The sequence below is a fragment of the Apostichopus japonicus genome, chromosome 17 (assembly GCF_037975245.1).
Source record: "Apostichopus japonicus isolate 1M-3 chromosome 17, ASM3797524v1, whole genome shotgun sequence".
In the NCBI taxonomy this organism is placed as follows: Eukaryota; Metazoa; Echinodermata; class Holothuroidea; order Aspidochirotida; family Stichopodidae; genus Apostichopus; species Apostichopus japonicus.
Window position 1 is genome coordinate 36053189 of NC_092577.1, and position 23140 is coordinate 36076328.

Genomic DNA, 23140 nt, shown 5'->3' on the forward strand with positions numbered 1-23140 from the left:
ATAGAGGGGCAAATTGAACCTAAGCTACCTTCACCAACTGTGCTTTCAATGATTTATTGCCAAGGAATTTAAACAGTTCTCCCCACAACACTGTAAACTTTTAACCCTTTAAAGTAACTTTCCATAGAGTTAAATAGTGGCATCATACAGACATAGCATAGAGGCAGTTCAACTATTGGGCAAATAAACTTTATTTTAACTGAGGATCACTTCAATGAAGGCAGTTATTTTCTTGGAAATCATGCGCAGAATGATTCACCAGAAACTGAGCACATGGAATAGACCCAATGCAAATATTTCAAATTGACAGTAGCCAAGACAAAAAGCAACAAAAAGAGATAAGGCAGCCACAATTTTTTTAGAAGCCTAGAGGCTATAGATATGAAATATTTTTCATTATCGTGTTGGTTGGTATCACTATACTCCACAGGAGTACTCATAAACTACTCATAAAAAATGACGATGATCTATTGTTCTCCAAAATGCTTAATTTGTTACATAAACTTTGAAGCCTAAGCACTAAACATGAAATCCAAAAAGATTTAACCACCAACCCATTCCTGATATTTGAAAACAACCATAGGGCTACTTATATTATTATTATTAAAAAGGTTTTAACATTGAGTCTTTACCTTCTTAACTAGGCCCAGGGGCCTAGCTATAAACAAATAAAACAGTGCATTATTTCTTAAAAGTTATGGATGACCATGATTTTTCAATACTGTAACATACCAAATTATTCAAAACTAGGCCTAGCCTAGTAGTACTAGTGTACTAATACTAGCCTAGGCTTACTTAGTAACTAGTATAGTAATATATATTTCAGAATATGATATTTAAAATTAGGGGGAAGCCTTCCATAGTCATCTAGTAATATTTACAGTATTAACCTTCTGCAGATAACATTTTTCTTCTAATACAGTGAGCAAACAAATTTTTCGGCATAACATTGCATAACCTAGCTATTATACAAGCAACGGTCATTAGTTTACCTTTATGTGTGATCGTTATTGCTCAGCCTAACACAATTAACACCTACAAATGTAGGCTAGGTGTAATTTATACACCGCGAAAGGCTTCTCATTAAGCGATACATTCTAGCCTAACGCTAGATTACGTCTAAGTTTATTTAAAAAATAGTCACTTCAAATACTTGTGAAATCAATTATGTACAACTGTCAACCCTCAGTAAGAAAACACAGGTATATACATACCTCTTAAGCAAATTTGTATCTGCAGACTGCAAGTACTTTCAAAAGAATAGATCAGGATATCCGACATCGAAAGAGTTGTAACGCACTACGAAAGCGACCGCTTTTCAAACTAGCTGCTATATTTGAGGACACTGAGCATTGCGGTTTAACGATTGGATGCCAGTTATACTAGACTCGTTCGATCAGTGAAAAATGTTTTCTGAACTGTTTTCTCTCAACTACGCTAAATTGTTGAATAATAAATACTTTTTGGATAGTTGAAATTTATTAAAGTATTTGGATATCGCTTATAACGTTATTGCTCAATATTTATTTCAGAATTTGAATTTGTTGAAAATATTATTCTGTAAGTGTTCCTGTGGTTAAGGGTATTACCCGCCCATTTTGCCCAAATGCTTGCCAACATTTCTTCATGTGGTATCCGTCAGACTCGTTCGATCAGTAATTTTTTGTTGTTTTCCCTTCAAATATTATGTAGTGTATGATAATATATATTACATTGGATGGTATGCAAAATTTAACTACTTTGAGTTAGCTCAATCTTTAGTTACCTTATAGTTATTGGAGAATATAGGTTTTAGGAAAATATTCTGTTTGTGCCAGTGTGGTAAGGTAACTTCCCACCAAGTCGGCACAAAAGCTATACAATATATCCTCCGGCGGTACTGCTGTCGGCATTCCGCTGTAATATCTATCGGTCCGTTAGCGGACCACCAGCGGTTGCCTAATTACGTATTAACCCATGCAGCCGCACCTAAACCTGGCCTATACTATGTACACAAAATCCAAGTATTCTTAATCTTTCTCCCCACAGGAACAAATATATATTAAAAAAGCATAGGTTAAATAGTTTAATAGAAACTCATCTTTAACTAAACTTTCATATAGAGACGTAAGATTTTGGACAGACCCGATGGTCAATGTGTATGTGAGCTTGTGTAAATTGCTGAATGACTTTCATAACATACTATTTGTGGGAAAATTTCTACGGCGGTACGCTGTCGGTCAGCTGTCGGAATTCTGCTAGGTTTCTCCAAGTCACAATGTCTATCGGTCCGTTGGAGGACCTCCAGCGTGTAACCGCCGGCTTTTTTACGACGTCGATACGCTGTCGGTCCGCTGTCAGCAATACGCTGGGTTTTTCCAAGCAGCAATATCTATCGGTAAATCGGACGTCCAGCGTTTTACCGCCAGCGTTTTTACGCCAGCGGACCGCCAGTGTGATGCATACTGGGGGCCCCCTCGAAAGATCCCCCTTTTCAGGGGGGTGCGCTCAAGATTTGGGCTTTTTACCCAAGATATTCTTATTCCTTATGAAATTCTGGTCTAGAAAAATCACATGAGATAAAGCCTCCTTCCGGGTGATACCTAGCTCATTCAAAGCCTGGTGTAATACTAGGGTAGAACTCAAATGAAGCTGTATGATATATGTACATGTGCCTATAGTAACACAAACACTAGTGATGCCTAAAGTTAGCCTAGCCCATAAACCTTGGCCTAAGCTCGGAATGAAATTTAATTATTCATACCTCCTGGATAAAGGTTCACACTATTCAGGGAATCTGAGAGTTGCTTCAATTCCACAAATATGTAGCCTTTAGGTGTGTATTGGCAAACAGGGGCAACTTCTGACACCATGGCTTGCTTGGTCGCCATGCCAAACTTCCTGCCTGACAGTGTCGTCGACAACAGCTTACTATTACTATAGTAGTAGTGCTACACTGAGAAGAAGCAGCGACTTTCTGTAAAACTTTCCATTTGTCAGTGAAATGGAGTCCCACGAAAACGAGAAACTTTGAGGTTTTTTTTAATTCCTTTTTTTGCTGGGTGCCATAAAATTTAGTTTTAAATGAAAAAAATTAGTTGGAATCAAGATGATGTCCTAAGATTTGGCAAATACAATTTTTGTACACGTACAGTAGTGAAAAGTTACAGATATAATACAGGGAAGCGCAAATGGTTATAAATTTTCAAGAACAGTTTTGTTTTTACTACACAGTCACAACACTTTGGAGGGCCAATTGAGAAAAAATACCAGAATTTTTTAACAAATAAGCCATGATTTTGATAAGATACAGAGATACTTCCTGATGAAAACACTGATTACTAGTTACACAAAACTTACGGAAATATTTTTCATCATTAATGATCACTTATTAATGACTAATAAGTAACGTTATTTTTCACCTTATGGACACAATGATAAATTTGAGTTGAAGGGTGCATCAAAGTAAATACGAAGTTATCGTATCCCATATTGGAAAACACTGATCAATGGAATTTCGGAAAGAGACAATGTTGAGGGAACGTAGTTGGTATTTGCAACGCGTGAGTAGTACTGGGTATATTTTGAGGGTTGATATAACATGAAATGGGGTATCACTTGTATCTTCATCAAATTAGGCTGCCAGGGTTGCCGATTTTGCTTTCCTCGTGGTTAGTGACTTCATATTTCTCGGCACAGTAAGTATAGTAACAATACCTATTTCGCGAATTAACGAATGTGCTGGATATATAGACTATGATTCCTATGTTGACTAGCTGAGTGTAGGTTACGTTCAGGCATCAAATGCTCCGTAGTGCAGTATTTGATGCACTAATTTGTAATTCGATGTTTCTTTTTCTCACAATTTGCAAAGGGCCATGCTTCCCTGCCCATCACCTCTCTCTTATATCTCTATTTTTTTTAACCTTTCGATGTTTGCCGCAATTAAGGCTCTCAAAAATAATTTAATATCGGCAGAAATGCTTATAAAACATGCCTCTAATCCATAGCTGTCGCATTAAGCATAATACTAGGTTGTTACATCGTAAAAAGGGTCTCGGAATAAAATTTGCTCAAATTATGCACAAGTGAACGCAATTTTTCATGTGAAAAAACAATATTTGAGTAGTTTCTAGTTGTTATGATATCTTTACATCAATCTGGTAATTAACATTCTACAGTAATTATAAACAAGTTATGATGGTACCATTTGCTGTTTAGTTTGATTGGCCTTAGCTTACATTTTCTAATTGAACTTGAATGGAATTAAATTGGTAACAAATAAGGCTGTTTAACTTCAAGTTAGTACTTCTATTTGTTCATAAACGGAATAATACTGATAATGTGTACAAACCACCCTTTGCAAGTGCTTATAAGCACTTGCAAAGGGTGGTCCCAATACATGCAAATTGTGAGCCCTCTTTGGAGATAGGGGAGGAGGGGTGTAAGGAGTATGCATTGAAACATTCAATAAGCAATAGACCTACACTTTGTGGTTTCCAAATAGGAGCAACTCAAAGGCTTTTGAAATCTTGTACTTGAAAAATATCATTGATATGACAATATGACTAAGATCAACGATTTTAGGGCAGGTGTAATGTCATAAATAATTCCTGTGTCAATCATTTATGGTGCTCCATAAAAGAACTATTAGCTGCAGAAAATCATCTCTCAAATAATTTGTTCAAAATGTACTATGCTGGATGGTACGTGCCACTTGATGCAACCGCCTACATTGATTTACATTGCAGAGATAAATCATAAAAGATTTCTGAGGATCAAGGTCTTCTTTAAATTCCCAAACTATGAGCAGCTGGCTACGGGCCACATCCACAAAAACCGAACATATATATAGTCATACAGTACCAAAATTGCTCATTATTCTGTATATGAATGTGTTACAGTTACTGAGGGTAATCAAACATAGGTCGATACTTGGAAAAACATGGGATGAGGTGGTCTATATCAGTGAGCTGAATGCGTGGCTAATTCCATGCTATCTTTGAATTATACTCTTTGAACTATAGTTGCACATATATCATAAATGGGCGTAGGAATGATTTGTGTGCACCCTAATTGGCTTAAGTGAGCAGTAATAATTGCATTAGTGAAGATCGATGCTGTCATGTGACTAAAAGTCTAAAACAGTTCATTTGAGTGCATTCAGGGGGTGCATGTCTTCGAACACAAGCAGGTTTCTCTCCATGCCATATTTAGCACATAGTTAGAGAACATATCCCTGTAGAATATTTGCTGATCACTGACCTCCAAGGTAATAAAGTTTAATTCAATAACACCTCTGCATTAGCATGACCTTGGCCATACTCACAACACACTCAGTGACCATCAGCTACTTCAGGCCTTTTCCTACAGTTTATATTCACACAGTGCAAAAAATAACAATGTGTTCGGTCATCATATGCATGTGTATAGCCTATGCTTGCAGTGTGGCAGTGTAACAGGTGAACATGTATTGCAGGGATGAAGTGTTGAAATTAAGTTTATGGACCATGAACATTACATTTTGTTTTAATTTCCAAGAAATAGGGATTGAAGTAGCTCTAGGTCTATAGTCAACCAGCTTAGCTTTTAGCAGAAGCAAAAATTGCAGGATTAACACATTTGTTTGATAAGTTTTAGCTGGTGAATGTGCCAAGCATGTCTGTAACAACTTCCCAGACTAAGCAAACTGTATTTAATTATGTACTAAGCAGACTAGACATAGTATGGGAGCCTCTATGACCATATATGTGTGTTATACCATTTAAGTAAGCTTCATCCTGTAAGTGTTGCTATCCACACATCACATGGACTCCTAAGTTAAAACAGTACTCCAAAATAAAATGCAGTACCCTCATACCCTGTACTGTATAGCAAAGGTTATATAATACAGAACACATGTTTGAGCTCAGACTTAGCAGTTACTTTGAGGAGGCACTTCAAATTTCCACAACTTATTACTCCAAAATGAAAACAGTACCCCAAATTTTACCATATATCAAGATAAGTGTGAGTTGTGCTAGTTTTGTCTCAAAAATTATAGGTTCAAGTTAGAAATGTTTGGTTTATGGATTTGTTAACTATAAGGAACACATATTTGAGTTCATTCATAGCAAAGAACTTGATTTTGCATTTCAGATTATCACATACAAGGACTCCAAAGTTAAAACAGGACCCCCACACACTGTACTGTATAGCAAGAGTTACTGTACATATAAGGTGCACTAGTTTCCTGTCTAAATAAAGCAATAAAGGTTGGAAAATTCTTGTTCAAAGGCTTGTTTTCAATACAAAACACATGTTTGAGCTCAGACTTAGCAGTTACTTTAAGGAGGCACTTCAAATTTTCCAAAACCTAGTACTCAAAACTGAAAACTACCCCAAATTGGACCGGATATCAAGATAAGTGTGAGTTGTCCTAGTTTTGTCTCTAAAATTAGAAGTTGAAGTTGGAAAAGTTTAGTTGATGGATTTGTTAACTATAAGAAACACATATTTGAGCTCAGTCATAGCAAGTTACTTGATTTTTCATTTCCGATTATCACATGCAAGGACTCCAAAGTTAAAATAGTACTTCAAAATCAAATGCAGTACCCCCATACACTGTACTGTATAGCACAAGTTACGGTATATAGTGCAATAGTTTCTTGTCTGAAATATGAAGTCAAAGTTGGAAAAATTTTGTTCAAAGACTTGTGTACAATACAAAACAAATGTTTGAGCTCAGACTTGGCAGTTAACTTGAGGAGCCACTTCAAATTTTCCACAACCTAGTACTCAAAACTGACAACAGTACCCCAAATTGTACCGTATATCACGATAAATGTGACTTTTCCTAGTTTTGTCTCTAAAATTAGAAGTTGAAGTTGGAAAAGTTTAGTTGATGGATTTGTTAACTATAAGAAACACATATTTGAGCTCAGTCATAGCAAGTTACTTGATTTTTCATTTCCGATTATCACATGCAAGGACTCCAAAGTTAAAATAGTACTTCAAAATCAAATGCAGTACCCCCATACACTGTACTGTATAGCACAAGTTACGGTATATAAAGTGAAATAGTTTCTTGTCTGAAATATGAAGTCAAAGTTGGAAAATTTTGTTCAAACACTTGTGTACAATGCAAAACAAATGTTTGAGCTCAGACTTAGCAGTTAACTTGAGGAGCCACTTCAAATTTTCCACAACCTAGTACTCAAAACTGAAAACAGTACCCCAAATTGTACCGTATATCACGATAAATGTGACTTTTCCTAGTTTTGTCTCTAAAATTAGAAGTTGAAGTTGGAAAAGTTTAGTTGATGGATTTGTTAACTATAAGAAACACATATTTGAGCTCAGTCATAGCAAGTTACTTGATTTTTCATTTCCGATTATCACATGCAAGGACTCCAAACTTAAAATAGTACTTCAAAATCAAATGCAGTACCCCCATACACTGTTCTGTATAGCACAAGTTACGGTATATAAAGTGCAAAAGTTTCTTGTCTGAAATATGATGTCAAAGTTGGAAAAATTTTGTTCAAAGACTTGTTTTCAATACAAAACAAATGTTTGAGCTCAGACTTAGCAGTTAACTTGAGGAGGCACTTCAAATTTTCCACAACCTAGTACTCAAAACTGAAAACAGTACCCCAAATTGTACCGTATATCACGATAAATGTGACTTTTCCTAGTTTTGTCTCTAAAATTAGAAGCTGAAGTTGGAAAAGTTTAGTTGATGGATTTGTTAACTATAAGAAACACATATTTGAGCTCAGTCATAGCAAGTTACTTGATTTTTCATTTCCGATTATCACATGCAAGGACTCCAAAGTTAAAATAGTACTTCAAAATCAAATGCAGTACCCCCATACACTGTACTGTATAGCACAAGTTACGGTATATAGTGCAATAGTTTCTTGTCTGAAATATGAAGTCAAGGTTGGAAAAATTTTGTTCAAAGACTTGTGTACAATACAAAACAAATGTTTGAGCTCAGACTTGGCAGTTAACTTGAGGAGCCACTTCAAATTTTCCACAACCTAGTACTCAAAACTGACAACAGTACCCCAAATTGTACCGTATATCACGATAAATGTGACTTTTCCTAGTTTTGTCTCTAAAATTAGAAGTTGAAGTTGGAAAAGTTTAGTTGATGGATTTGTTAACTATAAGAAACACATATTTGAGCTCAGTCATAGCAAGTTACTTGATTTTTCATTTCCGATTATCACATGCAAGGACTCCAAAGTTAAAATAGTACTTCAAAATCAAATGCAGTACCCCCATACACTGTACTGTATAGCACAAGTTACGGTATATAAAGTGAAATAGTTTCTTGTCTGAAATATGAAGTCAAAGTTGGAAAATTTTGTTCAAACACTTGTGTACAATGCAAAACAAATGTTTGAGCTCAGACTTAGCAGTTAACTTGAGGAGCCACTTCAAATTTTCCACAACCTAGTACTCAAAACTGAAAACAGTACCCCAAATTGTACCGTATATCACGATAAATGTGACTTTTCCTAGTTTTGTCTCTAAAATTAGAAGTTGAAGTTGGAAAAGTTTAGTTGATGGATTTGTTAACTATAAGAAACACATATTTGAGCTCAGTCATAGCAAGTTACTTGATTTTTCATTTCCGATTATCACATGCAAGGACTCCAAAGTTAAAATAGTACTTCAAAATCAAATGCAGTACCCCCATACACTGTTCTGTATAGCACAAGTTACGGTATATAAAGTGCAAAAGTTTCTTGTCTGAAATATGATGTCAAAGTTGGAAAAATTTTGTTCAAAGACTTGTTTTCAATACAAAACAAATGTTTGAGCTCAGACTTAGCAGTTAACTTGAGGAGGCACTTCAAATTTTCCACAACCTAGTACTCAAAACTGAAAACAGTACCCCAAATTGTACCGTATATCACGATAAATGTGACTTTTCCTAGTTTTGTCTCTAAAATTAGAAGTTGAAGTTGGAAAAGTTTAGTTGATGGATTTGTTAACTATAAGAAACACATACTTGAGCTCAGTCATAGCAAGTTACTTGATTTTTCATATCCGATTATCACATGCAAGGACTCCAAAGTTAAAATAGTACTTCAAAATAAAATGCAGTACCCCCATACACTGTACTGTATAGCACAAGTTACGGTATATAAAGTGCAATAGTTTCTTGTCTGAAATATGATGTCAAAGTTGGAACAATTTTGTTCAAAGACTTGTGTACAATACAAAACAAATGTTTGAGCTCAGACTTAGCAGTTAACTTGAGGAGGCACTTCAAATTTTCCACAACCTAGTACTCAAAACTGAAAACAGTACCCCAAATTGTACCGTATATCACAATAAATGTGACTTTTCCTAGTTTTGTCTCTAAAATTAGAAGTTGAAGTTGGAAAAGTTTAGTTGATGGATTTGTTAACTATAAGAAACACATATTTGAGCTCAGTCATAGCAAGTTACTTGATTTTTCATTTCCGATTATCACATGCAAGGACTGCAAAGTTAAAATAGTACTTCAAAATCAAATGCAGTACCCCCATACACTGTACTGTATAGCACAAGTAACGGTATATAGAGTGCAATAGTTTCTTGTCTGAAATATGAAGTCAAAGTTGGAACAATTTTGTTCAAAGACTTGTGTACAATACAAAACAAATGTTTGAGCTCAGACTAATAGCAGTTAACTTGAGGAGGCACTTCAAATTTTCCACAACCTATTACTCAAAACTGAAAACAGTACCCCAAATTGTACCGTATATCACGATAAATGTGACTTTTCCTAGTTTTGTCTCTAAAATTAGAAGTTGAAGTTGGAAAAGTTTAGTTGATGGATTTGTTAACTATAAGAAACACATATTTGAGCTCATTCATAGCAAGTTACTTGATTTTTCATTTCCGATTATCACATGCAAGGACTCCAAAGTTAAAATAGTACTTCAAAATAAAATGCAGTACCCCCATACACTGTACTGTATAGCACAAGTTACCGTATATAAAGTGGAATAGTTTCTTGTCTGAAATATGATGTCATAGTTGGAAAAATTTTGTTCAAAGACTTGTTTTCAATACAAAACAAATGTTTGAGCTCAGACTTAGCAGTTAACTTGAGGAGGCACTTCAAATTTTCCACACATACTACTCAAAACTGAAAACAGTACCCCAGATTGTACCGTATATCACGATAAATGTGACTTTTCCTAGTTTTGTATCTAAAATTAGAAGTTGAAGTTGGAAAAGTATAGTTGATGGATTTGTTAACTATAAGAAACACATATTTGAGCTCAGTCATAGCAAGTTACTTGATTTTTCATTTCCGATTATCACATGCAAGGACTGCAAAGTTAAAATAGTACTTCAAAATCAAATGCAGTACCCCCATACACTGTACTGTATAGCACAAGTAACGGTATATAGAGTGCAATAGTTTCTTGTCTGAAATATGAAGTCAAAGTTGGAACAATTTTGTTCAAAGACTTGTGTACAATACAAAACAATTGTTTGAGCTCAGACTTAGCAGTTAACTTGAGGAGGCACTTCAAATTTTCCACAACCTAATACTCAAAACTGAAAACAGTACCCCAAATTGTACCGTATATCACGATAAATGTGACTTTTCCTAGTTTTGTCTCTAAAATTAGAAGTTGAAGTTGGAAAAGTTTAGTTGATGGATTTGTTAACTATAAGAAACACATATTTGAGCTCAGTCATAGCAAGTTACTTGATTTTTCATTTCGGATTATCACATGCAAGGACTCCAAATTTAAAAAGTACTTCAAAATAAAATGCAGTACCCCCATACACTGAACTGTATAGCACAAGTTACGGTATATAAAGTACAATAGTTTTTTGTCTGAAATATGAAGTCAAAGTTGGAAAAATTTTGTTCAAAGACTTGTTTACAATACAAAAAAAATGTTTGAGCTCATACTTGGCAGTTAACTTGAGGAGGCACTTCAAATTTTCCACAACCTAGTACTCAAAACTGAAAACAGTACCCCAAATTGTACCGTATTATCACGATAAATGTGACTTTTTCTAGTTTTGTCTCTAAAATTAGAAGTTGAAGTAGGAAAAGTTTAGTTGATGGATTTGTTAACTATAAGAAACACATATTTGAGCTCAGTCATAGCAAGTTACTTGATTTTTCATTTCCGATTATCACATGCAAGGACTCCAAAGTTAAAATAGTACTTCAAAATCAAATGCAGTACCCCCATACAATGTACTGTATAGCACAAGTTACCGTATACAGTGCAATAGTTTCTTGTCTGAAATATGAAGTCAAAGTTGGAAAAATTTTGTTCAAAGACTTGTGTACAATACAAAACAAATGTTTGAGCTCAGACTTGGCAGTTAACTTGAGGAGGCACTTCAAATTTTCCACAACCTAGTACTCAAAACTGAAAACAGTACCCCAAATTGTACCGTATATCACGATAAATGTGACTTTTCCTAGTTTTGTCTCTAAAATTAGAAGTTGAAGTTGGAAAACTTTAGTTGATGGATTTGTTAACTATAAGAAACACATATTTGAGCTCAGTCATAGCAAGTTACTTGATTTTTCATTTCGGATTATCACATGCAAGGACTCCAAAGTTAAAATAGTACTTCAAAATAAAATGCAGTATCCCCATACACTGTACTGTATAGCACAAGTTACGGTATATAAAGTGCAATAGTTTCTTGTCTGAAATATGAAGTCAAAGTTGGAACAATTTTGTTCAAAGACTTGTGTACAATACAAAACAAATGTTTGAGCTCAGACTTAGCAGTTAACTTGAGGAGGCACTTCAACTTTTCCACAACCTAGTACTCAAAACTGAAAACAGTACCCCAAATTGTACCGTATATCACGATAAATGTGACTTTTCCTAGTTTTGTCTCTAAAATTAGAAGTTGAAGTTGGAAAAGTTTAGTTGATGGATTTGTTAACTATAAGAAACACATATTTGAGCTCAGTCATAGCAAGTAACTTGATTTTTCATTTCCGATTATCACATGCAAGGACTCCAAAGTTAAAATAGTACTTCAAAATCAAATGCAGTACCCCCATACACTGTTCTGTATTAGCACAAGCTACGGTATATAAAGTGCAAAAGTTTCTTGTCTGAAATATGATGTCAAAGTTGGAAAAATTTTGTTCAAAGACTTGTTTTCAATACAAAAGAAATGTTTGAGCTCAGACTTAGCAGTTAACTTGAGGAGGCACTTCAAATTTTCCACAACCTAGTACTCAAAACTGAAAACAGTACCCCAAATTGTACCGTATATCACGATAAATGTGACTTTTCCTAGTTTTGTCTCTAAAATTAGAAGTTGAAGTTGGAAAAGTTTAGTTGATGGAATTGTTAACTATAAGAAACACATATTTGAGCTCAGTCATAGCAAGTAACTTGATTTTTCATTTCCGATTATCACATGCAAGGACTCCAAAGTTAAAATAGTACTTCAAAATCAAATGCAGTACCCCCATACACTGTACTGTATAGCACAAGTTACGGTATATAAAGTGCAATAGTTTCTTGTCTGAAATATGAAGTCAAAGTTGGAAAATTTTGTTCAAACACTTGTGTACAATGCAAAACAATTGTTTGAGCTCAGACTTAGCAGTTAACTTGAGGAGGCACTTCAAATTTTCCACAACCTAGTACTCAAAACTGACAACAGTTCCCCAAATTGTACCGTATATCACAATAAATGTGACTTTTCCTAGTTTTGTCTCTAAAATTAGAAGTTGAAGTTGGAAAAGTTTCGTTGATGGATTTGTTAACTATGAGAAACACATATTTGAGCTCAGTCATAGCAAGTTACTTGATTTTTCATTTCCGATTATCACATGCAAGGACTCCAAAGTTAAAATAGAACTTCAAAATCAAATGCAGTACCCCCATACACTGTACTGTATAGCACAAGTTACGGTATATAAAGTGCAATAGTTTCTTGTCTGAAATATGAAGTCAAAGTTGGAAAAATTTTGTTCAAAGACTTGTGTACAATACAAAACAAATGTTTGAGCTCAGACTTAGCAGTTAACTTGAGGAGGCACTTCAAATTTTCCACAACCTAGTACTCAAAACTGAAAACAGTACCCCAAATTGTACCGTATATCACGATAAATGTGACTTTTCCTAGTTTTGTCTCTAAAATTAGAAGTTGAAGTTGGAAAAGTTTAGTTGATGGAATTGTTAACTATAAGAAACACATATTTGAGCTCAGTCATAGCAAGTAACTTGATTTTTCATTTCCGATTATCACATGCAAGGACTCCAAAGTTAAAATAGTACTTCAAAATCAAATGCAGTACCCCCATACACTGTACTGTATAGCACAAGTTACGGTATATAAAGTGCAATAGTTTCTTGTCTGAAATATGAAGTCAAAGTTGGAAAATTTTGTTCAAACACTTGTGTACAATGCAAAACAATTGTTTGAGCTCAGACTTAGCAGTTAACTTGAGGAGGCACTTCAAATTTTCCACAACCTAGTACTCAAAACTGACAACAGTACCCCAAATTGTACCGTATATCACAATAAATGTGACTTTTCCTAGTTTTGTCTCTAAAATTAGAAGTTGAAGTTGGAAAAGTTTAGTTGATGGATTTGTTAACTATGAGAAACACATATTTGAGCTCAGTCATAGCAAGTTACTTGATTTTTCATTTCCGATTATCACATGCAAGGACTCCAAAGTTAAAATAGAACTTCAAAATCAAATGCAGTACCCCCATACACTGTACTGTATAGCACAAGTTACGGTATATAAAGTGCAATAGTTTCTTGTCTGAAATATGATGTCAAAGTTGGAAAAATTTTGTTCAAAGACTTGTTTTCAATACAAAAGAAATGTTTGAGCTCAGACTTAGCAGTTAACTTGAGGAGGCACTTCAAATTTTCCACAACCTAGTACTCAAAACTGAAAACAGTACCCCAAATTGTACCGTATATCACGATAAATGTGACTTTTCCTAGTTTTGTCTCTAAAATTAGAAGTTGAATTTGGAAAAGTTTAGTTGATGGATTTGTTAACTATAAGAAACACATATTTGAGCTCAGTCATAGCAAGTTACTTGATTTTTCATTTCGGATTATCACATGCAAGGACTCCAAAGTTAAAATAGAACTTCAAAATCAAATGCAGTACCCCCATACACTGTACTGTATAGCACAAGTTACGGTCTATAGTGCAATAGTTTCTTGTCTGAAATATGAAGTCAAAGTTGGAAAAATTTTGTTCAAAGACTTGTGTACAATACAAAACAAATGTTTGAGCTCAGACTTAGCAGTTAACTTGAGGAGGCACTTCAAATTTTCCACAACCTAGTACTCAAAACTGAAAACAGTACCCCAAATTGTACCGTATATCACGATAAATGTGACTTTTCCTAGTTTTGTCTCTAAAATTAGAAGTTGAAGTTGGAAAAGTTTAGTTGATGGAATTGTTAACTATAAGAAACACATATTTGAGCTCAGTCATAGCAAGTAACTTGATTTTTCATTTCCGATTATCACATGCAAGGACTCCAAAGTTAAAATAGTACTTCAAAATCAAATGCAGTACCCCCATACACTGTACTGTATAGCACAAGTTACGGTATATAAAGTGCAATAGTTTCTTGTCTGAAATATGAAGTCAAAGTTGGAAAATTTTGTTCAAACACTTGTGTACAATGCAAAACAATTGTTTGAGCTCAGACTTAGCAGTTAACTTGAGGAGGCACTTCAAATTTTCCACAACCTAGTACTCAAAACTGACAACAGTACCCCAAATTGTACCGTATATCACAATAAATGTGACTTTTCCTAGTTTTGTCTCTAAAATTAGAAGTTGAAGTTGGAAAAGTTTAGTTGATGGATTTGTTAACTATGAGAAACACATATTTGAGCTCAGTCATAGCAAGTTACTTGATTTTTCATTTCGGATTATCACATGCAAGGACTCCAAAGTTAAAATAGAACTTCAAAATCAAATGCAGTACCCCCATACACTGTACTGTATAGCACAAGTTACGGTATATAAAGTGCAATAGTTTCTTGTCTGAAATATGATGTCAAAGTTGGAAAAATTTTGTTCAAAGACTTGTTTTCAATACAAAACAAATGTTTGAGCTCAGACTTAGCAGTTAACTTGAGGAGGCACTTCAAATTTTCCACAACCTAGTACTCAAAACTGAAAACAGTACCCCAAATTGTACCGTATATCACGATAAATGTGACTTTTCCTAGTTTTGTCTCTAAAATTAGAAGTTGAAGTAGGAAAAGTTTAGTTGATGGATTTGTTAACTATAAGAAACACATATTTGAGCTCAGTCATAGCAAGTTACTTGATTTTTCATTTCCGATTATCACATGCAAGGACTCCAAAGTTAAAATAGTACTTCAAAATCAAATGCAGTACCCCCATACACTGTACTGTATAGCACAAGTTACGGTCTATAGTGCAATAGTTTCTTGTCTGAAATATGAAGTCAAAGTTGGAAAATTTTGTTCAAACACTTGTGTACAATACAAAACAAATGTTTGAGCTCAGACTTAGCAGTTAACTTGAGGAGGCACTTCAAATTTTCCACAACCTAGTACTCAAAACTGAAAACAGTACCCCAAATTGTACTGTATATCACGATAAATGTGACTTTTCTTAGTTTTGTCTCTAAAATTAGAAGTTGAAGTTGGAAAAGTTTAGTTGATGGATTTGTTAACTATAAGAAACACATATTTGAGCTCAGTCATAGCAAGTAACTTGATTTTTCATTTCCGATTATCACATGCAAGGACTCCAAAGTTAAAATAGAACTTCAAAATAAAATGCAGTACCCCCATACACTGTACTGTATAGCACAAGTTACGGTATATAAAGTGCAATAGTTTCTTGTCTGAAATATGATGTCAAAGTTGGAAAAATTTTGTTCAAAGACTTGTGTACAATACAAAACAAATGTTTGAGCTCAGACTTAGCAGTTAACTTGAGGAGGCACTTCAAATTTTCCACAACCTATTACTCAAAACTGAAAACAGTACCCCAAATTGTACCGTATATCACGATAAATGTTACTTTTCTTAGTTTTGTCTCTAAAATTAGAAGTTGAAGTTGGAAAAGTTTAGTTGATGGATTTGTTAACTATAAGAAACACATATTTGAGCTCAGTCATAGCAAGTTACTTGATTTTTCATTTCGGATTATCACATGCAAGGACTCCAAAGTTAAAATAGTACTTCAAAATAAAATGCAGTACCCCCATACACTGTTCTGTATAGCACAAGTTACGGTATATAAAGTGAAATAGTTTCTTGTCTGAAATATGAAGTCAAAGTTGGAAAAATTTTGTTCAAACACTTGTGTACAATACAAAACAAATGTTTGAGCTCAGACTTAGCAGTTAACTTGAGGAGGCACTTCAAATTTTCCACAACCTAGTACTCAAAACTGAAAACAGTACCCCAAATTGTACCGTATATCACGATAAATGTGACTTTTCTTAGTTTTGTCTCTAAAATTAGAAGGTGAAGTTGGAAAAGTTTAGTTGATGGATTTGTTAACTATAAGAAACACATATTTGAGCTCAGTCATAGCAAGTTACTTGATTTTTCATTTCCGATTATCACATGCAAGGACTCCAAAGTTAAAATAGTACTTCAAAATAAAATGCAGTACCCCATACACTGTACTGTATAGCACAAGTTACGGTATATAAAGTGCAATAGTTTCTTGTCTGAAATATGATGTCAAAGTTGGAAAAATTTTGTTCAAAGACTTGTGTACAATACAAAAGAAATGTTTGAGCTCAGACTTAGCAGTTAACTTGAGGAGGCACTTCAAATTTTCCACAACCTAGTACTCAAAACTGAAAACAGTACCCCAAATTGTACCGTATATCACGATAAATGTGACTTTTCTTAGTTTTGTCTCTAAAATTAGAAGTTGAAGTTGGAAAAGTTTAGTTGATGGATTTGTTAACTATAAGAAACACATATTTAAGCTCAGTCATAGCAAGTAACTTGATTTTTCATTTCGGATTATCACATGCAAGGACTCCAAAGTTAAAATAGAACTTCAAAATAAAATGCAGTACCCCCATACACTGTACTGTATAGCACAAGTTACGGTCTATAGTGCAATAGTTTCTTGTCTGAAATATGAAGTCAAAGTTGGAAAATTTTGTTCAAACACTTGTGTACAATACAAAACAAATGTTTGAGCTCAGACTTAGCAGTTAACTTGAGGAGGCACTTCAAATTTTCCACAACCTAGTACTCAAAACTGAAAACAGTACCCCAAATTGTACCGTATATCACGATAAATGTGACTTTTCTTAGTTTTGTCTCTAAAGTTAGAAGTTGAAGTTGGAAAAGTTTAGTTGATGGATTTGTTAACTATAAGAAACACATATTTGAGCTCAGTCATAGCAAGTTACTTGATTTTTCATTTCCGATTATCACATGCAAGGACTCCAAAGTTAAAATAGAACTTCAAAATAAAATGCAGTACCCCCATACACTGTACTGTATAGCACAAGTTACGGTATATAAAGTGCAATAGTTTCTTGTCTGAAATATGATGTCAAAGTTGGAAAAATTTTGTTCAAAGACTTGTGTACAATACAAAACAAATGTTTGAGCTCAGACTTAGCAGTTAACTTGAGGAGGCACTTCAAATTTTCCACAACCTAGTACTCAAAACTGAAAACAGTACCCCAAATTGTACCGTATATCACGATAAATGTGACTTTTCTTAGTTTTGTCTCTAAAATTAGAAGTTGAAGTTGGAAAAGTTTAGTTGATGGATTTGTTAACTATAAGAAACACATATTTGAGCTCAGTCATAGCAAGTAACTTGATTTTTCATTTCCGATTATCACATGCAAGGACTCCAAAGTTAAAATAGAACTTCAAAATAAAATGCAGTACCCCCATACACTGTACTGTATAGCACAAGTTACGGTATATAAAGTGCAATAGTTTCTTGTCTGAAATATGATGTCAAAGTTGGAAAAATTTTGTTCAAAGACTTGTGTACAATACAAAACAAATGTTTGAGCTCAGACTTAGCAGTTAACTTGAGGAGGCACTTCAAATTTTCCACAACCTATTACTCAAAACTGAAAACAGTACCCCAAATTGTACCGTATATCACGATAAATGTGACTTTTCTTAGTTTTGTCTCTAAAATTAGAAGTTGAAGTTGGAAAAGTTTAGTTGATGGATTTGTTAACTATAAGAAACACATATTTGAGCTCAGTCATAGCAAGTTACTTGATTTTTCATTTCCGATTATCACATGCAAGGACTCCAAAGTTAAAATAGTACTTCAAAATAAAATGCAGTACCCCCATACACTGTACTGTATAGCACAAGTTACGGTATATAAAGTGAAATAGTTTCTTGTCTGAAATATGAAGTCAAAGTTGGAAAATTTTGTTCAAACACTTGTGTACAATACAAAACAAATGTTTGAGCTCAGACTTAGCAGTTAACTTGAGGAGGCACTTCAAATTTTCCACAACCTATTACTCAAAACTGAAAACAGTACCCCAAATTGTACCGTATATCACGATAAATGTGACTTTTCTTAGTTTTGTCTCTAAAATTAGAAGTTGAAGTTGGAAAAGTTTAGTTGATGGATTTGTTAACTATAAGAAACACATATTTGAGCTCAGTCATAGCAAGTTACTTGATTTTTCATTTCGGATTATCACATGCAAGGACTCCAAAGTTAAAATAGTACTTCAAAATAAAATGCAGTACCCCATACACTGTACTGTATAGCACAAGTTACGGTATATAAAGTGCAATAGTTTCTTGTCTGAAATATGATGTCAAAGTTGGAAAAATTTTGTTCAAAGACTTGTTTTCAATACAAAACAAATGTTTGAGCTCAGACTTAGCAGTTAACTTGAGGAGGCACTTCAAATTTTCCACAACCTAGTACTCAAAAGTGAAAACAGTACCCCAAATTGTACCGTATATCACGATAAATGTGACTTTTCCTAGTTTTGTCTCTAAAATTAGAAGTTGAAGTTGGAAAAGTTTAGTTGATGGATTTGTTAACTATAAGAAACACATATTTGAGCTCAGTCATAGCAAGTTACTTGATTTTTCATTTCCGATTATCACATGCAAGGACTCCAAAGTTAAAATAGAACTTCAAAATAAAATGCAGTACCCCCATACACTGTACTGTATAGCACAAGTTACGGTCTATAGTGCAATAGTTTCTTGTCTGAAATATGAAGTCAAAGTTGGAAAATTTTGTTCAAACACTTGTGTACAATACAAAACAAATGTTTGAGCTCAGACTTAGCAGTTAACTTGAGGAGGCACTTCAAATTTTCCACAACCTAGTACTCAAAAGTGAAAACAGTACCCCAAATTGTACCGTATATCACGATAAATGTGACTTTTCCTAGTTTTGTCTCTAAAATTAGAAGTTGAAGTTGGAAAAGTTTAGTTGATGGATTTGTTAACTATAAGAAACACATATTTGAGCTCAGTCATAGCAAGTTACTTGATTTTTCATTTCCGATTATCACATGCAAGGACTCCAAAGTTAAAATAGAACTTCAAAATAAAATGCAGTACCCCCATACACTGTACTGTATAGCACAAGTTACGGTCTATAGTGCAATAGTTTCTTGTCTGAAATATGAAGTCAAAGTTGGAAAATTTTGTTCAAACACTTGTGTACAATACAAAACAAATGTTTGAGCTCAGACTTAGCAGTTAACTTGAGGAGGCACTTCAAATTTTCCACAACCTAGTACTCAAAACTGAAAACAGTACCCCAAATTGTACCGTATATCACGATAAATGTGACTTTTCTTAGTTTTGTCTCTAAAATTAGAAGTTGAAGTTGGAAAAGTTTAGTTGATGGATTTGTTAACTATAAGAAACACATATTTGAGCTCAGTCATAGCAAGTAACTTGATTTTTCATTTCCGATTATCACATGCAAGGACTCCAAAGTTAAAATAGAACTTCAAAATAAAATGCAGTACCCCCATACACTGTACTGTATAGCACAAGTTACGGTATATAAAGTGCAATAGTTTCTTGTCTGAAATATGATGTCAAAGTTGGAAAAATTTTGTTCAAAGACTTGTGTACAATACAAAAGAAATGTTTGAGCTCAGACTTAGCAGTTAACTTGAGGAGGCACTTCAAATTTTCCACAACCTAGTACTCAAAACTGAAAACAGTACCCCAAATTGTACCGTATATCACGATAAATGTGACTTTTCTTAGTTTTGTCTCTAAAATTAGAAGTTGAAGTTGGAAAAGTTTAGTTGATGGATTTGTTAACTATAAGAAACACATATTTGAGCTCAGTCATAGCAAGTTACTTGATTTTTCATTTCCGATTATCACATGCAAGGACTCCAAAGTTAAAATAGTACTTCAAAATCAAATGCAGTACCCCCATACACTGTACTGTATAGCACAAGTTACGGTATATAAAGTGAAATAGTTTCTTGTCTGAAATATGAAGTCAAAGTTGGAAAATTTTGTTCAAAGACTTGTGTACAATGCAAAACAATTGTTTGAGCTCAGACTTAGCAGTTAACTTGAGGAGGCACTTCAAATTTTCCACAACCTAGTACTCAAAAGTGAAAACAGTACCCCAAATTGTACCGTATATCACGATAAATGTGACTTTTCCTAGTTTTGTCTCTAAAATTAGAAGTTGAATTTGGAAAAGTTTAGTTGATGGATTTGTTAACTATAAGAAACACATATTTGAGCTCAGTCATAGCAAGTTACTTGATTTTTCATTTCCGATTATCACATGCAAGGACTCCAAAGTTAAAATAGAACTTCAAAATAAAATGCAGTACCCCCATACACTGTACTGTATAGCACAAGTTACGGTCTATAGTGCAATAGTTTCTTGTCTGAAATATGAAGTCAAAGTTGGAAAATTTTGTTCAAACACTTGTGTACAATACAAAACAAATGTTTGAGCTCAGACTTAGCAGTTAACTTGAGGAGGCACTTCAAATTTTCCACAACCTAGTACTCAAAACTGAAAACAGTACCCCAAATTGTACCGTATATCACGATAAATGTGACTTTTCTTAGTTTTGTCTCTAAAATTAGAAGTTGAAGTTGGAAAAGTTTAGTTGATGGATTTGTTAACTATAAGAAACACATATTTGAGCTCAGTCATAGCAAGTAACTTGATTTTTCATTTCGGATTATCACATGCAAGGACTCCAAAGTTAAAATAGAACTTCAAAATAAAATGCAGTACCCCCATACACTGTACTGTATAGCACAAGTTACGGTATATAAAGTGCAATAGTTTCTTGTCTGAAATATGATGTCAAAGTTGGAAAAATTTTGTTCAAAGACTTGTGTACAATACAAAAGAAATGTTTGAGCTCAGACTTAGCAGTTAACTTGAGGAGGCACTTCAAATTTTCCACAACCTAGTACTCAAAACTGAAAACAGTACCCCAAATTGTACTGTATATCACGATAAATGTGACTTTTCCTAGTTTTGTCTCTAAAATTAGAAGTTGAAGTTGGAAAAGTTTAGTTGATGGATTTGTTAACTATAAGAAACACATATTTGAGCTCAGTCATAGCAAGTTACTTGATTTTTCATATCCGATTATCACATGCAAGGACTCCAAAGTTAAAATAGTACTTCAAAATCAAATGCAGTACCCCATACACTGTACTGTATAGCACAAGTTACGGTATATAAAGTGCAATAGTTTCTTGTCTGAAATATGATGTCAAAGTTGGAAAAATTTTGTTCAAAGACTTGTTTTCAATACAAAACAAATGTTTGAGCTCAGACTTAGCAGTTAACTTGAGGAGGCACTTCAAATTTTCCACAACCTAGTACTCAAAAGTGACAACAGTACCCCAAATTGTACCGTATATCACGATAAATGTGACTTTTCCTAGTTTTGTCTCTAAAATTAGAAGTTGAAGTTGGAAAAGTTTAGTTGATGGATTTGTTAACTATAAGAAACACATATTTGAGCTCAGTCATAGCAAGTTACTTGGATTTTTCATATCCGATTATCACATGCAAGGACTCCAAAGTTAAAATAGTACTTCAAAATAAAATGCAGTACCCCCATACACTGTACTGTATAGCACAAGTTACGGTATATAAAGTGCAATAGTTTCTTGTCTGAAATATGATGTCAAAGTTGGAAAAATTTTGTTCAAAGACTTGTGTACAATACAAAACAAATGTTTGAGCTCAGACTTAGCAGTTAACTTGAGGAGGCACTTCAAATTTTCCACAACCTAGTACTCAAAACTGAAAACAGTACCCCAAATTGTACCGTATATCACGATAAATGTGACTTTTCTTAGTTTTGTCTCTAAAATTAGAAGTTGAAGTTGGAAAAGTTTAGTTGATGGATTTGTTAACTATAAGAAACACATATTTGAGCTCAGTCATAGCAAGTTACTTGATTTTTCATTTCGGATTATCACATGCAAGGACTCCAAAGTTAAAATAGTACTTCAAAATAAAATGCAGTACCCCATACACTGTACTGTATAGCACAAGTTACGGTATATAAAGTGCAATAGTTTCTTGTCTGAAATATGATGTCAAAGTTGGAAAAATTTTGTTCAAAGACTTGTTTTTAATACAAAACAAATGTTTGAGCTCAGACTTAGCAGTTAACTTGAGGAGGCACTTCAAATTTTCCACAACCTAGTACTCAAAACTGAAAACAGTACCCCAAATTGTACCGTATATCACGATAAATGTGACTTTTCCTAGTTTTGTCTCTAAAATTAGAAGTTGAATTTGGAAAAGTTTAGTTGATGGATTTGTTAACTATAAGAAACACATATTTGAGCTCAGTCATAGCAAGTTACTTGATTTTTCATTTCCGATTATCACATGCAAGGACTCCAAAGTTAAAATAGAACTTCAAAATAAAATGCAGTACCCCCATACACTGTACTGTATAGCACAAGTTACGGTCTATAGTGCAATAGTTTCTTGTCTGAAATATGAAGTCAAAGTTGGAAAATTTTGTTCAAACACTTGTGTACAATACAAAACAAATGTTTGAGCTCAGACTTAGCAGTTAACTTGAGGAGGCACTTCAAATTTTCCACAACCTAGTACTCAAAACTGAAAACAGTACCCCAAATTGTACCGTATATCACGATAAATGTGACTTTTCTTAGTTTTGTCTCTAAA

General features: G+C 34.0%; 1 long non-coding RNA gene across 2 annotated transcripts in view; it reads left to right on the forward strand.

The window, feature by feature from the left end:
• LOC139954885 (uncharacterized) overlaps positions 1-23140 on the forward strand; it is a 72055-nt gene that overhangs the window by 15482 nt on the left and 33433 nt on the right. The gene's annotated exons all lie outside the window — the stretch shown is intronic.